This window comes from Oryx dammah, unplaced genomic scaffold, assembly GCF_014754425.2.
Source record: "Oryx dammah isolate SB20612 unplaced genomic scaffold, SCBI_Odam_1.1 HiC_scaffold_4, whole genome shotgun sequence".
Taxonomy (NCBI): Eukaryota; Metazoa; Chordata; class Mammalia; order Artiodactyla; family Bovidae; genus Oryx; species Oryx dammah.
This window is the reverse complement of record NW_024070188.1, coordinates 816,683-834,077: the sequence shown is the minus strand read 5'-3', so window position 1 is coordinate 834,077 and position 17,395 is coordinate 816,683. Positions and strand designations below refer to the sequence as shown.

At 40.6% G+C, this 17,395-nt stretch overlaps 1 non-coding gene across 1 annotated transcript; it reads left to right on the top strand.

The window, feature by feature from the left end:
* Positions 1–2,612: 2,612 nt before the first annotated feature.
* On the top strand, positions 2,613–2,720 carry LOC120863134. Its single transcript, XR_005720937.1, has one exon. It is a non-coding gene; the product is annotated as a U6 spliceosomal RNA (small nuclear RNA).
* Positions 2,721–17,395: the final 14,675 nt, after the last annotated feature.

Genomic DNA, 17,395 nt, shown 5'->3' with positions numbered 1-17,395 from the left:
CCAGAAATGAGAAGTGAGAGAATACATACATTAGTTGCTAAGTCCTGTCCGATTCTTTGCAATCCCATGAAACATAGCCCAACAGACTTCTCTGTTCATGGAATTCTCCAGGCAGGATAATTTGATTTACTTGATTTACTGGAGTGGGTTGCCATTCCCTTCTCCAGAGGATCTTCCCAACCGAGGAATCAAACCGAGGTCTCCTGCCCTGCAGGTGGATTCTTTACCATCTGAGCCACCTGGGATGTATTGAGAATAGGCTGTAGGAAAGCCTTTTAAATTCTGTTCTTGCCTCAGCTCAATTTGTCTTTAGAGGCTCTTTTCTTGACTGTATATCACAGTTATCAGTAGCAATCAATGAGGCCATTGTGATCACCAAGAGGAAATGTCAGAGCAGTGTACGAACCCAGCTAGGGTAGAGGAATTTGGAAAAGAGATAGCACCACCCATCCTCAACTCTTCAAAGCACAGGTCTGTGGATTATAATCCTGGAGGCTGTCTTCTCTGATGCTACAAGGGATTCAAGATAGTGGATAACAGGGTGAAGCATGAACTTCCAGATGTTCAGTCTGGATTTAGAAAAGGCAAAGGAACCAGATCAAATTGTCAACATCCGCTGGATCATAGAAAAAGCAAGAGAGTTCCAGAAAAACATCTATTTCCGCTTTATTGACTATGCCAAAGCTTTTGAGTGTGTGGATCAAAGCAAACTGTGGAAAATTCATAAAGAGATGGGAATACCAGACCACCTGACCTGCCTTCTAAGGAATCTGTATGCAGGTCAAGAACTGGACATGGAAAAACAGACTGGTTCCAAATTGGGAACGGAACACGTCAAGATTGTATATTGTCACCCTGCTTACTTCACTTATATGCAGAGTACATCATGAGAAACGCTGGGCTGGAGGAAGCACAAGCTGGAATCAAGATTGTCAGGAGAAATATCAGTAACCTCAGATATGCAGATGACACCACCCTTATGGAGGAAAATGAAGAAGAACTAAAGAGTCTCTTGATGAAAGTGAAAGTGGAAAGTGAAAAAGTTGGCTTAAAACTCAACATTCAGGAAACTAAGATCATGGCATCTGGTCCCATAACTTCATGGGAAATAGATGGGGAAACAGTGACAGACTTTATTTTTCTGGGCTCCAAAATCACTGCAGATGGTGACTGCAACTATGAAATTAAAAGATGCTTGCTCCTTGAAAGAAAAGCTATGATCAACCTAGACATATTAAAAAACTGAGACATTACTTTGCCAACAGAGGTCCATCTAGTCAAAGCTATAGTTTTTCCAGTAATCATGTATGGATGTGAGAGTTGGACAATAAAGCTGAGAACCAAAGAATCAATGCTTTTGAACCGTGGTGTTGTAGAAGGCTCTTGAGAATCCCTTGGACTTCAGGAAGATCCAACCAGTCAATCCTAAAGGAAATCAGTCCTGAATATTCATTGGAAGGACTGATGCTGAAGCTGAAACTCCAATACTTTGGCCACCTGCTGGGAAAAACTGACTCAGTTGAAAAGACCCTGATGCTGGGAAAGATTGAAGGCAGGAGGAAGAGGGGATGACAGAGCATGAGATGGTTGGATGGCATCACTGACTCAATGGACAAGAGTTTGAGTAAGCTCTGGGAGTTGGCGATAGACAGGGAGGCATGGCATATTGCAGTCCATGTAGTTGCAGACTCGGACACGACTGAGCTACTGAACTGAACTGACTGAAACCACCCACCTTGGCCAGGCAAGATAATAACCCCTTGCATAAGATGTTTCAAAACAGAAAGTGTATGGAAGCATCAGTCACTCAGTGTCCTACTCTTTGTGACCCTGTGGACTGTAGCCCACCAGGCTCTTCTGTCCTTGGATCTCTCCAGGCAAGAATACTAGAGTGGGTTACCATTCCCTTCTCTGGGGTATCTCCCAGATTTGAACCCAGGTCTCCTGCACTGCAGGCAGATTCTTTACCATCTCAGCCACCAAGGCAGTCCCAGAGGATGGAGCAAGCAGGAATTATTGGTAAGGGCTCTATGGTTCCTGGGCTCCTCCCCTCTCCCTTTCCTAGTCTGCTGCTACTGGCACTGACCAGGGACTTGCCTTCATCCCCTCTCCAATGTTAATTACCATAAAGAACAGCTGATAACCCCAGAGGAACAAGAACACACAAGCTCAAAGTGATAAACAAGGCATCTGAGGAGTATAACATCTGTGTTGTTTATTTTTTAAGTGAACAAACTGGAAAACATACATCATTTGAAGAATTATTATTGGAACAACTAAAATGTTTTAAATTAGGCATGATAGATATTCTTTAGGAGATAAGGAATAAAATGAAACAAGAACAGAAAAAAATTTTAAATAACCCAATGGAAATATTAGACATGAAGATAAAGAAGTCAAAATAAAGAACATAGTGGATCAGGGTAGTAACAGGCAGATACTTTAAAGATGAATTGCAAGAAAACTGAGATAAGGCAATTCCCCAAAAGGCAGCAAAAAGGATAAAATGTGAAAAGCCTAGAGCTATGAAGACTAAAGTAGAATTAGTAATATCCACATAAAGAGTCTTGAAAGGAGATGCAGAAAAAGCTTTAGACAAAAGTCAACACCCAGTGCTGCCTCTGGCAGCACATATAGTAAAATTGAAATGAAACAGAGAAGATTAGCATGGCCCCATGTGCAAGGATGCCATGCACTTTTGTGAAGCATTCCATATTAAAACAAAAAAATTCAATACCCCTTTATGAAAAAAAGCTTTCCAAAAAGTGGGCATAGAGGGAACATACCTCAACATAATAAAGGTCGTATATAACAAACCCACAGCAAACATTATTCTCAGTGGTGAAAAACTGAAAACATTTCCTCTAAGATCAGGAACAAAAAAAGGATGACCATTCTCACCACTATTTGATATAGTTTTGAAGGTCCTAGTCATGGAAATGAGAGAAGAAAAAGAAGTAAAAAGAATCTAGATTGGAAAAGAAATGAAACTTTCACTGTTTGCAGATGACATGATACTATACATTAGGATTACTTTGCTAAGGTGATAGATGAGTGCAATTGTGCGGTAGTTTGAGCATTCTTTGGCATTGCCTTTCTTTGGAATTGGAATGAAAACTGACCTTTTCCAGTCCTGTGACCACTGCTGAGTTTTCTAAATTTGCTGGCATATTGACTGCAGCATTTTCACAACATCATCTTTTAGGATTTGAAATAGCTCAACTGGAATTCCATCACCTCCACTAGCTTTGTTCATAGTCATGCTTCCTAAGGCCCACTTGACTTCACCTTCCAGGATGTCTGGCTCTACGTGATTACACCATCATGATAATCTGGGTCATGAAGATCTTTGCACAGTTCTTCTGTGTATTCTTGCCATCTCTTCTTAATATCTTCTGCTTCTGTTAGGTCCATACCATTTCTGTCCTTTATTGTGCCCATCTTTGCATGAAATGTTCCCTTGGTATCTCTAATTTTCTTGAAGAGATCTCTAGTGTTTCCCATTCTATTGTTTTCCTCTAGTTTTTTGAATTGATCACTGAGGAAGGCTTTCTTATCTCTTCTTGCTATTCTTTGGAACTCTGCATTGAAATAGAAATATTTTTCCTTTTCTCCTTTGCTTTTTGCTTCTCTTCTTTTCACAGCTATTTGTAAGGCCTCAGACAGCCATTTTGCTTTTTCACATTTCTTTTTCTTAGAGATGGTCTTGATCCCTGTCTCTTGTACAATGTCACAAACCTCCATCCTTAGTTCATCAGGCACTCTATCAGATCTAGTCCCTCAAATCTATTTCTCACTTCTACTGTATGGAAGAAAGTATGGTACTGCACAAAAGCAGAAATATAGATCAATGGAAAAAAATATAAATCCCAGAGATAAATACATGCACCTATGGGCACCTCATCTTTGACAAAGCAGGCAAGAATATACAATAGAGCAAAGACAGCCTCTTCAATAAATGGTACTGAAAAACCGGACAGTGACATGCAAAAAAAATAAAATAAAATAAAATTACAACACTTTCTAACACCGTACACACAAATAAATTCAAAATGCATTAAAAACCTAAATGTAAGGCCAGGAACAATAAGACTCTTGGAGGGAAACATAGGCAGATTACTCTTTGATGTGAATCGAAGCAAGATTCTTTTTGACCCACCTCCTAAAGTAATGGAAATAGAAACAAAAATAAATAAATGGGACCTAATTAAACTTAAAAGCCTTTGCACAGCAAAGGAAACTATAAACAAGATGAAAGACAACCCTCAGAATGGGAGAAAATAATTGTAAATGAAGCACTATATACAAGAAGTCCATGCAGCTCAATATCAGAAAAACAAACAACCTGATAAAAAAAAATGAGTGGAAAACCTAAACAGACATTTCTCCAAAGAAGACTTACAGATGGCCAACAAACATATGAAAACGTACTCAACATCTCTCACTATTAGAGAAATGCAAATCAAAATGACAATGAGGTATTACCTCACACCAGTCAGAATGGCCATCATTTAAAAATCTACAAATAATAAATACTGGAGGGGATGTGGAGAAAAGGGAACCCTCTGCACTCTTCATAGGGATGGAAACTGAGACAGCCAGTATGGAAAACAGTATGGAGATTCTTTAAAATGCTAGGAATAGAACTACCATATGACCCAGCAAATCCACTACTGGGCATATATCCTGAGGAAACCATAATTCAAAAAGACACATGTACTCCAGTGCTCATTGTAGCACTATTTGCAATGGCCAGGACACAGAAGCAAGCTAGATGTCCAATGACAGATGAATGGATAAAGAAGTTGTATTAATATAAACATGCAGTGGAATATTAGCCATAAATGATATGAATTTGAGTCAGTTGTAGTGAGGTGGATGAACCTAGAGCCTGTTATACTGAGTAGAGTATGTCAGAAAGAGAAAAACAGATATCATATATAGATGAATACATGCGTGCTAATGAATCTATTTGCAGGGCAGGAATAGAGGACACAGACCTAGGGAACAGACTTGTGGGGAACCGGTGGGGCTGCACCTCTGAAGAAAAATAACAAATGCTGAGGGCTATACTCAGCAGTTGGAAGGGGCTGCTGACTTGCTTCTTTCTTCAGCTGGGAGCATAGAATGGGCTCTACAGCCAGTATGGCTCGTTGTCTGGGAGATAAAAATGGGCAGAACTGCTGATCAAGCTCCTTGGACAGACAGGGCCACCATCTCAGCTCTACAGATGGACAGAGCCACTGACAGTGATTGATGCTAAGGCATCACTGCCAGCAGGAATGTAATTCACCACAATCTATAGGCTGATTGCTAGAGGCCCCTCCTTGCTGTTTTTTTTTCTTTGTAGGGGTCCAGCCCCACCAGTTCCTCGGTGGTCCCTATGAGGCCAGATCAAAATGGGTTTCCTAGGAAGCACAGGGGAAACTGGATGTCCACTTTAGGATCCTTGTAGCCCCAGAGAAACCATGGGCCCATGGGGGGGCGGGGGGTGGGGCTTCTCCATGTGGAGCTGTGCCATCCTGCAGGAGGAAAAGGTAGTCAAGGTTGAAAAATGTTTCTACTGCTCTTCTAATGCAGGCCTTTGTTTCTGTGGTCCATCATACTTAAGTCTCATCCCTGGGCTGTGAGATTTTCACAAAAGATTCTTGTCCATGGACTGTTGCTAGTTCATCTTTCTATAAAGGCAACTCAAGTTGAAGATCACCTATTCTACCCTTTTGCTGATGGTCTATGTTTCATTAAGAATATCATAAAATTATTGAAAATACCAACAGCCATTCTTACCTGTAGGCAAATCATACAGCTATACTGTTTTAATTTGATGGGTATCTTAATTGCTTTATATAAAAACTAGCTCTTCAACACAGTCAGCAAAAACAAGACCAGGAGCTGACTGTGGCTCAGATTATGAACTCCTTATTGCAAAATAAAGACTTAAATTGAAGAAAGTGAGGAAAACCAGTAGACTATTCAGGTACAACCTAAATCAAATCCTTTATGATTTTACGGTGGAACTGAGAAATAGATTTAAGGGACTAGATCTGCTAGACAGAGTGCCTGATGAACTATGGACAAAGGTTCATAACATTGTACAGGAGACAGGGAGCAAGACCATCTCCAAGAAAAAGAAATGTGAAAAAGCAAAATGGCTGTCTGAGGAGGCCTTACAAATAGCTGTGAAAAGAAGAGAAGCAAAAAACAAAGGAGAAAAGGAGAGATATACCCATTTGAATGCAGAGTTCCAAAGAATAGCAAGGAGAGATAAGAAAGCCTTCCTCAGTGATCAATGCAAAGAAGTAGAGGAAAACAATAGAATGGGAAACACTAGAGATCTCTTCAAGAAAATTAGAGATACCAAGGGAACATTTCATGCAAATATGGGCACAATAAAGGACAGAAATGGTATGGACCTAACAGAAGCAGAAGATATAAGAAGAGGTGGCAGGAATACACAGAGAACTATGCAAAAAAATCTTCATGACCCAGTTAATCACAATGGTGTGATCACTTGCCTAGAGCCAGACATCCTGGAAGGTGAAGTCAAGTGGGCCTTAGGAAGCATGACTATGAACAAAGCTAGTGGAGGTGATGGAATTCCAGTTGAGCTATTTCAAATCCTAAAAGATGATGTTGTGAAAGTGCTGCACTCAATATGCCAGCAAATATAGAAAACTCAGCAGTGGTCACAGGACTGGAAAAGGTCAGTTTTCATTCCAATTCCAAAGAAAGGCAATGCCAAAGAATGCTCAGACTACTGCACAATTGCACTCATCTCTCACGTTAGCAAAGTAATGCTCAAAATTCTCCAAGCCAGGCTTCAGAAATACATGAACCATGAACTTCCAGATGTTCAAACTAGATTTAGAAAAGGCAGAGGAACCAGAGATCAAATTGCCAAAATCTGCTGGAACATCGAAAAAGCAAGAGAGTTCCAGAAAAACATCTATTTTTGCTTTATTGACTATGACAACGCCTTTGATTGTGTGGACCACAATAAACTGTGGAAAATTCTGAAAGAGATGGGAATACCAGACCACCCGACCTGCCTCTTGAGAAATCTGTATGCAGGTCAGGAAGCAACAGACTGGACATGGAACAACAGACTGGTTCCAAATAGGAAAAGGAGTCCGTCAAGGCTGTATATTGTCACCATGCTTATTTAACTTATATGCAGAGTACATCATGAGAAACGCTGGACTGGAAGAAACAAGCTGGAATCAAGATTGCCAGGAGAAATATCAATAACCTCAGATATGTAGATGACACCACCCTTATGGCAGAAAGGGAAGAAGAACTAAAGAGCCTCTTGATGAAGATGAAAGAGGAGAGTGAAAATCTGGCTTAAAGCTCTACATTCAGAAAACTAAGATCATGGCATCTAGTCCCATCACTTCAGGTCAAATAGGTGGGGAAACAGTGGAAACAATGAGAGACTTTATTTTGGGGGGGCTCAAAAATCACTGCAGATGGTGATTGAAGCCATGAAATTAAAAGACACTTACGCCTTGGAAGAAAAGTTATGACCAACCTAGACAGCATATTAAAAAGCAGAGACATTCCATCAGCAGATGAATGGATAAGAAAGCTGTGGTACATATATACAATGGAGTATTACTCAGCCATTAAAAAGAATACATTTGAATCAGTGCTAATGAGGTGGATGAAACTGGAACCAATTACACAGAGTGAAGTAAGTCAGAAAGAAAAACACTAATACAGTATACTAACGCATATATATATGGAATTTAGAAAGATGGAAATGATAACCCTGTACGTGAGACAGCAAAATAAACACAGATGTATAGAACAGTCTTTTGGACTCTGTGGAGAGGAAGAAGGTGGGATGATTTGGGAGAATGGCATTGAAACATGTATAATATCATATAAGAAATGAATCGCCAGTCTAGGTTCGATGCAGGATACAAGTTGCTTGGGGCTGGTGCACTGGGATGACCCAGAGGGGTGGTATGGGGAGGGAAGTGGGAGGGGAGTTCAGGATTGGGAACACGTGTACACGCGTGGTGGATTCATGTTGATGTATGGCAAAACCAATACAATATTGTAAAGTAATTAGCCTCCAATTAAAATAAATAAATTTAAATTTAAAAAATTTTTTTTAAAAAGCAGAGACATTACTTTGCCAACAAAGGTCCATCTAGTCAAGGCTATGGTTTTTCCATTAGTCATGTATGGATGTGAGAGTTGGACTGTAAAGAAAGCTGAGTGCCAATGAGTGCTTTTGAACTGTGGTGTTGGAGAAGACTCTTGAGAGTCCCTTGGACTGCAAGGAGATCCAACCAGTCCATCTTAAAGGAGATCAGTCCTGGGTGTTCATTGGAAGGACTGATGTTGAAGCTGAAACTCCAATACTTTGGCCACCTGATGGGAAGAACTGACTCATTTGAAAAGACCCTGATGCTGGGAAAGACTGAGGGCAGGAGGAGAAGGGGACAACAGAGGATGAAATTCTTGGATGGTATCACTGACTCAATGGACATTTGTTTGGGTAAACTCCAGAAGTTGGTGATGGACAGGGAGGCCTGGCATGCTACAGTCCATGGATTCACAAAGAGTCGGACACAACTGAGAGACTGAACTAAACTGATCTCTTCAACAACCGTGCAATTCTTGTTCAGTCACTCACTCATGTCCAACTCACCAACTCATTGTGACCCCAGGGACCAGGACTGCCAGGCTCCCCTATCCTTCACCATCTACCGGAGCTTGCTCAAACTCATATCCATTAAGTCAGAGATGCCATCCAACCACCTCATCCTCTGTTGTCCCTTTCTGTTCCTGCCGTCAACCTTTCCCAGCATCGTCTTTCCCAATGAGTCTGCTCTTTGCATCAGGTGACCAAAGTATTGGAGCTTCAGCATCAGTCCTTCCAATGAATATTCAGGATTGATTTCCTTTAGTATTGATTGGTTTCATCTCCTTGCAGTCCAAGGGACTCTCAAGAGTTTTCCTCAGCACCACAGTTCAAAATCATCAGTTCTTCAGCACTCAGCCTTCTCTATGGTCCAACTCTCACATCCATACATGACTGCTGGAAAAAACATAGCTTTGACTATACGGACCTTTGTCGGCAAAGTAATGTCTCTGCTTTTTAATATACTGCCTAGGTTTGTCACTGGAGAAGGCAATGGCAACCCACTCCATTGTTCTTGCCTGGAGAATCCCAGGGAAGGGGAGCCTGGTGGGCTGCCGTCTATGGGGTCGCACAGAGTTGGACACGACTGAAGCAACGCAGCAGCAGGTTTGTCAGAGCTTTTCTTCCAAGGAGCTAGCGTCTTTTAATTTCATGGCTGCAGTCACCATCTGCAGTGATTTTGGAGCCCAAGAAAATAAAGTCTGTCACTGTTTCCATCGTTTCTCCATCTATTTGCCATCTAAGTGATGTGTAATTCTAGGTAAGTGCAATTACTAACTTTAGACATTGTATTATATAGAAGGGTAGCATACAGCTAACATAGATAACTGAAAAGATTGGCTTGTTATGCTCATTATACTTATTCCAACTCCACCCGCTTTCCATAGGGTAAGATCCAAGGACATGAAATATGGAAGGGCAATTGAGAGGTGCAGGCTTTGTTTCCAGGCTGAATGTTATAGAGAGGTCAGCAGTCCTGACTAGGTCCCTGGAGTGACAACCCTGCTCACTCTGCTGTGGACTGACCCTGCTCACATTCCAAAAATATTAATCTACTAAAACGCATTCATCACCTTCTACCAAAATGGCTGTGGGAAGCCAAGAAGTGTATAATGTCTGGATTTTTTTCTTTTTATCCTGGTAATTTGGTTTCTAAGTAAAAGAGAAGGCAGTTTGCTAAGAAGCCATTCCATAACAAAGAAGCTTTATAAGTCCATTCACTCTACCCAGAAAAAAAGTGGAGCCTGTACTTAGATTAAATATTAGACCACATCCTATGTCACATGGATGGAGCAATGCTTGATCACTGGCACCAAATGATAACTCTCTGGAAAAGAGTCATTCATTTATCCGTTTAGGGGGAGTAATTAAAAAACCTAAGGAAGCGAATTCTTCAAGAAAAAAGGCCAAAACCAATATATCCTGCCAGGCATACAAAGATGAATTCCTGATCCACCCTCTACCCACCCTCTACAGACACACACCCACATACACAAACACACACACACCAGTCCATTAAGAAGGCTGTACCAGAACATGCTCCTGGCACAGTCCCCAAGCCACACAGCACAGAGCCCGAAGGAACCAGGGTTTGGGAATGCCAAACCCCATCCCAGGATTTTCTAGTTTATTCTTGTTTCTTTCTGCCTTTCAGTTGGAGGCCAAAAGAAGAGCACTATTTAGCTGGATGATGTTTCTCACTATCACTACCTGGACAAATCAACTCTATCCCTCGCCTGGGTGAGGAAAAAAATACATTTTTCCCTAAAGCTTATAGGGAGTTTGTGCCCCCTTGTAAAAAAGATGAGGCAAAAATTAGGAAATCCTACTGAGTCAATGGCAATCTTAAGAGCAACTTCATTCTTATCTCCTCAAATTTGTTTTTACAAAAGTCAATACAATTTTAACATAAATCTTAAAACCCATACATTTATTTGGCAGGAAGAAATCCAAATCAGGAAATTTTACAAATAAGAAGTTCCCATTTTGAGGAGCATGGCCAGGACTTGAACCCACATGTCCTGACTACCAGTCAAAAATTTTTTCCACTCTACTATGTTGCTTTTCTAATAATGATGCATACAAATATTTTGAAGACAATTTTTAAAGCAAATCTCATTAAAATCATCATGTTTTAATTCACAACCAAATAATTTTGCTGAGCAATTATTTAATAGAACACATCTGTGTTTCCCTGTAAAACCATCAGTGGTATTTACAGCTTTACTTAAATAAACACGACAGGAATAAATGAAATTAATCAGAATTTCCTGCCTTGGATTTGTACTGTATAAGTCAATTGTTTCCATGTATTTAGAAAAGAACAGTTTAACGCTTATTAACAATGAGAAGCTAAAAAAGGTGAATATTTATTTTCTTAAATATTGAAGGTATATGTTATAGAGAAAGTAGAAAAGACCTGTTATCTAATAAACATAATTACCTATGTCCAGAGACCCTCCATCTGAATTAGACATCATATCCCATCTTCACTTGTCATGCTGCTATCACAGTTCACACTGATGCCACCGTAAATGTTTTGACAGCAACTTTGTTCACTAAGCATTGCCATTGTTCTGTTTATTCATTGTGGTAGTTTTAAAAAAGAGAAGGAAGGTTAAAGTGACTGCATCTACAAATGAAGCATTAGCCTTCCACTATCTTCTATTGCAAATGCTTCTGTGAGCACACTTAGGAAACCTAGGTCTGTGCCAAGATAATAAACAGATAAAAAGGAAAACAATGGCCTGCAGCTGGGAAGAAGAGCAGAATCAAAGTATTATTTGACTTAGAAACATGAGTTCTGATTAAAATAAATGATTAAAGAAATCTTCAAGTTTGGCCACAAATTTCCCAGTATGCTTGGATTTGCCAAGTTATGTCATCAACGAGGGTCTGAATTGAAGGAAAATTCCTGAATAGACTAGACGGCTGTCTTTGCAATAATGAAGGCTGTTGGAAATTATCTCCTACCTCATAGACCCTGTTAGCTTTTCCTATAAATGACTGAGCCATAATCAGCTCATCAACTGACATGCTTCACAATGGCTTAAAAGGATGTCCTACGTGTCTAAAGAAATGTTTTAACATGTATGTTTACATGCACATACTATATTCTCTCTGTTCTTTCTTGTTTCCTCTTACAAAGAGCTCACAGAATTACATAGGCCCCTTGAGACCATCAGTCATCCAATTATGCCACTTGACTGTTAAGAAAACTGAGATAGAGTCTTACACTTGGTCCATTTTTTGTTTCCCAACATTATATTGCTGTTGCCCATTCTCATTACTAACCACAATAAGTTGTGATCATCCAGCAGTAATGTAATAGGTACCATAATAAAAACAGCTCAAGTTTCATTACCCTACAAGAAATTATACTTAAGCAGTTCCAGCTCTTAACCAAATGGTCCAGTTCTAAAGAAATATTTAATAACAAAATTTTAACTCAACAAAATATTTGACTGTCTCCTTACAGCTAATTGTGATTGCATGTAATTCATTTGTTTATTTATTCAACCCACCACTTTTTGAGTACCAGGTAGTGTTCTAGGAACTGGAAGCCTTACCATGAACAAGGAAGTAGATCACTGAGATAAGTAAATTAATAGAGGAATTTGTATCTTTTCAACTAATGGCAAAGACCACCTAAGCAACAATGCCACAGAAAGTGGTTGCTTCAGAGATGTGGAGGATGGGACTTTAGGTTGAATGGACTGGGAAAGTCTTTCAGAGAAATTACCTTGAGTCTAGGCCTGAATGACAAAATGCAGGCAGGATGAACATTCCAGCAAAGGAAACAAAGTGGAGTGACCTATGAGATGGTACACATGCCCTTCTTTCTATGTAGCTCTTCTCCCAACAGCTGGATGTGAAGCAAACTCTGCCTCCAGGCCTGCTTCTGGGCAAAATTGGATGTAGGCAACATTTGTCATTGGAGTCTAATGTCCTTCTGAACTGTGGTGTTGGAGAAGACTCTTGAGAGTCCCTTGGACTGCAAGGAGATCCAACCAGTCCATTCTAAAGATCAGTCCTGGGTGTTCTTTGGAAGGAATGATGCTAAAGCTGAAACTCCAGGACTTTGGCCACCTCATGCAAAGAGTTTGACTCACTGGAAAAGACTATGATGCTGGGAGGGATTGGGGGCAGGAGGAGAAGGGGACGACAGAGGATGAAATGGCTGGATGGCATCAACGACTCAATGAACATGAGTTTGAGTGAATTCTGGGAGTTAGTGATGGACAGGGAGGCCTGGCGTGCTGCAATTCATGGGCTCGGATATGACTGAGTGACTGAACTGAACTGAACTGAGATGTGATGCTTAAGTGATGTGATGCTTAAAATTCTCCAAGCCAGGCTTCAGCAATACATGAACCGTGAACTTCCAGATGTTCAAGCTGGTTTTGGAAAGGCAGAGGAACAAGAGATCAAATTGCCAACATCCACTGGATCATGGAAAAAGCAAGAGAGTTCCAGAAAAACATCTATTTCTGCTTTATTGACTATGCCAAAGCCTTTGACTGTGTGGATCACAATAAACTGTGGAAAATTCTGAAATAGATAGCAATAGCAGACCACCTGACCTGCCTCTTGAGAAACCTGTATGCAGGTCAGGAAGCAACAGTTAGAACTGGACATGGAACAATAGACTGGTTCAAAATAGGAAAAGCAGTACGTCAAGGCTGTACATTGTCACCCTGTTAATTTAACTTATATGCAGAGCACATCATGAGAAAAGCTGGACTGGAGGAAGCACAAGCTGGAATCAAGAATGCCGGGAGAGATATCAATAACCTCAGAAATGCAGATGACACCACCATTACGGCAGAAAGTGAAGAAGAATTAAAGGGCCTCTTGATGAAAGTAAAAGAGGAGGGTGAAAAAGTTGGCTTAAAGCTCAACATTCAGAAAACGAAGATCATGGCATCTGGTCCTAGCACGTCATGGCAAATAGATGGGGAAACAGTGGAAACAGTGTCAGACTTTATTTTTCTGGGCTCCAAAATCACTGCAGATGGTGATTGCAGCCATGAAATTAAAAGACGCTTACTCCTTGGAAGGAAAGTTATGACCAACCTAGACAGCATATTAAAAAGCAAAGCCATTACTTTGCCAACAAGAGTCCATCTAGTCAAGGCTATGGTTTTTCCAGTGGTCATGTATGGATGTGAGAGTTGGACTATAAAGAAAGCTGAGTGCCGAAGAATTGATGCTTTTGCACTGTGGTGTTGGAGAAGACTCTTGAGAGTCCCTTGGACTGCAAGGAGGTCCAACCAGTCCATTCTGCAGGTCCTGCAGGTAAAGTTACACTGAAATGCAGGGCTTTTCAAACTCCTCCAGTGAAAACCCCACTGCTGAGTGGCATGAACCCACACACAGGGCTCAGCACATGCCTGGTCTGTGCCATGTCCTTCAAGGCTCTCCAAAAATGTAGAATCTAACCAGAAAGCCTCTACGTACAGACAACCATCAGAGAATCTCAAGATGATATGCCTTAACCATGCGATAGTGACCCACTCCATGGTTAAGTCACATTAACAGGAGCTCCTTAAACAGGAAGCATCATCACAGGTAGATATTGGCTGTATTAACTCATACGTATTATTTTGATCATGTATTTTTCAGTTTTGCCTTCCTTCCTCAAAGATTAGAATCACATCTAATATTTCTCTATAATTTTAAGCTCCTCTTACCATGTTAAACATCCTGGCAGCTATTTGTTACTAACTAGATAATTTTGAGAAAAACTCTAACCTGCTCTCATAATCAGGTTATCCAAGAACTTGATCAGTTTCATGTAAGACCCATACTTGACCTTCTTATCTCATTATCATTATATCCCATTTTAAAGAGACAGGAACTAAGATTTAGAGAAATCCCATGATGGCCTAAGATTAAGGCAGACTTGGATTTTGTTTTTTTGAGTTTGTTTTTTACACCAAACTGAAGCAGGACTGTTTGCAATTTATTTTTCTAGGTATAATATATGCAATGTTGGCATAACATCAGATAACCTTACAAAACAGTTGTTAAGGGTGAGTAGGGACAAATGCTTTATAAGATATAACAAAGGAGAATTAGAATGAGATTTCAAAGGCAGAGAGTCAGAGCTATGAAGACTGGCAGACAGAATACACAGTTCATAACATAATCTGAAGAGGCCGATCTTAGGATTTTCCAACTTATTTTCAAGCATCATTGTAATTATCACCCATAAACTGAAAGGCTACCAAACATGGCTAAAACAGGTAGTGTAACCACTAGCAAGACACTTAACTACCTCCAGAGCTTCATTATAGGATGTGTGAAATGGACTGTCTGATCGATTAATTCAATTCTAGCTCCATAACTATACGGTCAGTCAGTTTAGCACAACTGAATGCAAAAAAGTTCCATTGAAAAGAAAAGGAGAGGGGCTTCCCTGAGGGTTCTGTGGTAAAGAAACTGCCTGCCAATGCAGGAGACACTGGTTCGAGCCCAAGTCGGATTACTGGTCCAGGAGGATCCCACATGCAGCTGAGCCCACACGCCCAAACTGCTGAGTCCTCACTCTAGAATCCACGAGCCACAACTACTGAGGCCCGTACACTCTAGACCCTGTTCTCTGCAGCAAGACGGGCCTTGGAAATGAGAAGCCTGCACAGCAACAAAGACCCAACACAGCCAAAAATAAATAAAAGTATAAGAAAAGAAAGGTCTACAATAAATGGGAACTGTGTTTTTCAAATGCATGAAATGTACCAGAAGTCAATACACCAATAAGTGAGCCATAGATACTTGAGATGCTAGGAGTATGCATGATCTACTTTTCCTTCTCCTTATTCTTTCTCTTTGTAATTTTATTTTCTATGTTTTAATAATAGCCACATTACTTTTATAATACAAACATATTTTTTAAAAAGAAAGACTTAGTTGATGAGAACTTGTGACAATAATAAGATCCCCAAGTTCAACTGAGATTCATGAAAGCCCAGAATCATGGGAGGTGCCCTTTTTTACCAGGAAGGCCGTTTGTCTCAAGTCCATGTCCACTCTGCCTTTAAGACAAGCTATTTGCTCAAAGCTATCCGAGATATTTTGGTAATATATATATACATATATATTGGAAAATGCAACAATTAATAAACTGGTACATGTTTGCTAAGACACTTCAGTCATGCCCAACTCTTTGCAACCCTTTGGACTGCAGCCCACCAGGCTCCTCTGTCCCTGGGGTTCTCCGGGCAAGAACACTGGAGTGACTTGCATGCCCTCCTCCAGGGGATCTGCCCAACCCAGGGATCGAACCTGAGCCTCTTATGTCTCCTCCGTTGGCAGGCAGGGTCTTTACCACTAGCGCCATCTGGTAAGTCCAATAAACTGGTAATAAACTGTTCATGTGGAGAGTATTAACTGAAACTATTGAATCTGGCTGTTCTGGGAAGAGGCTGAGGAGGAAGAGACACTGATGATGTAGCCGCTTTCCCTGCAAGAGGTCAAGGACTCTAAACAGCCCAAGGTGAACCATGTGAACCACGCACTCCAAGCAGAGAATTGAAACTTGTTTACAAGGGCCTGGTAAGGAACTGGACTTTGCAAGAGCCTTTGATGAAACTTGGCTTGACTTTCTCAGGTCTGAGAGCATGGCATCTGGGGTTTGTTTACACAGATTGGGATAAGGAGCAATTTACATCTCAAATACATATTTGCTTTCAAAAGAATCAACTTCAGATGGTTTGGAGGTTTTATTTGAAGCCCCCGCCAAGGAAGCACTCGCATCCTTCATTTCTGACTGTCATAAGGCAGTGGTGTTTCCACAGGTGTTCCAGGGTCCTAGTATCCCAGGGTCGCACAAGGAGCCAAATATCATGCAGGGGATAGTTGCACACAACCAAGAATTGCTCTGCCCAAAATGCCAATGTCCTGAGTAAAATAAACCAGCCACAAAAAGACAAATACTTATGAGTCCACTTACATGAGATGACGAGAGTTGTTAAACCCATGGCAACAGAAAGCAGAATGGCGGTTGCCAGGGAGTAACAATACAGAAGAATAAGGAGTTATTAGTGAAAGGTACAGGGTTTCAGTTTTGCAGAATGAAGAGTTCGGGAGGTGGGCAGTGGTGACAGGTGCACCTCCACGTGAATGTATTTACTACCACTGAGCTGTAAACTTGTAAATAGTTAACAGTACATTTACACTACATATATTTCACTGCAACTAAAAATAATTGTTAAAAATGCAGTGGCATCTCCAGCTAAGACACTTTAAATCTCAGCCTACTCCTGAATCTATCAAATTGAACCTCAGAGCCAAAGAACAGGCTCCATTGTCTTGGTCACTCAGCACTGACCAGGGGTATAGTTCCAGCAGCTCATCCCATGCAGGGCCCAGGGCCGAAGAGGTTAGTGTCTCATGAAATACAAACAATAGCAATCTGTTGCAGCTTACATTCTTGTGAGATATATGAAGAGACTTCATTCCTTTTGGCTTAAGAACTCAGAGAATACCTCATTTGGTTCCAAATATGATTGTCTGTATAAAAATCTTTTTAAATTGTAAAACAGTATATAAATAAGTTATTGTACTTCTTACTCAATACAGACTGTCATCCAATTCCTGGAAATTAAGACATTCTACCATGACCAGAATGGCTTTATCTGACAGGGCCTAAGTTTCTCAGGACACAGTAGTTATTATACATTAAGGAGGAAGACACATTCACTTTGCATGATGGCATGCACTATTAAAAATGTAGAC